This window comes from Bison bison, unplaced genomic scaffold (genome assembly GCF_000754665.1).
Source record: "Bison bison bison isolate TAMUID 2011002044 unplaced genomic scaffold, Bison_UMD1.0 scf7180017864291, whole genome shotgun sequence".
Lineage (NCBI taxonomy): Eukaryota > Metazoa > Chordata > Mammalia > Artiodactyla > Bovidae > Bison > Bison bison.
The window spans coordinates 1,903,892-1,904,557 of record NW_011494863.1 but is presented as its reverse complement, the minus strand read 5'-3'; positions in this window follow the sequence as shown (position 1 = coordinate 1,904,557).

Sequence of the window (666 nt, the reverse complement as noted above, 5' to 3'; positions counted from 1 at the left end):
CAGTCCAAAGGACTCTCAAGAGTCTTCTCCAACACTAAAGTTCAAGAGCATCAATTCTTCGGTGCTCAGCTTTCTTTATAATCCAACTCTCACATCCATACATGACTACTAGAAAAACCATAGCCTTGACTAGACAGACCTTTGTTGATAAAGTAATGTCTCTGCTTTTTAATATGCTGTCTAGGTTGGCCATAACTTTCCTTCCAAGGAGTAAGCATCTTTTAATTTCATGGCTGCAATCGCCATCTGCAGTGATTTTGGAGCCCCCCAAAAATAAAGTCTGACACTGTTTCCACTGTTTCCCCATCTATTTCCCATGAAGTGATGGGACCGGATGCCATTATCTTTGTTTTCTGAATGTTGAGCTTTAAGCCAACTTTTTCACTCTCCTCTTTCCCTTTCCTCAAGAGGCTTTTTAGTTCCTCTTCACTTTCTGCCATAAGGGTGGTGTCATCTGCATATCTGAGGTTATTGATATTTCTCCTGGCAATCTTGATTCAGCTTGTGCTTCCTCCAGCCCAGGGTTTCTCATGATGTACTCTGCATATAAGTTAAATAAGCAGGGAGACACTATACAGCCTTGATATACTCCTTTTGCTATTTGGAACCAGTCTGTTGTTCCATGTCCAGTTCTAACTGTTGCTTCCTGACCTACATACAGGTTTC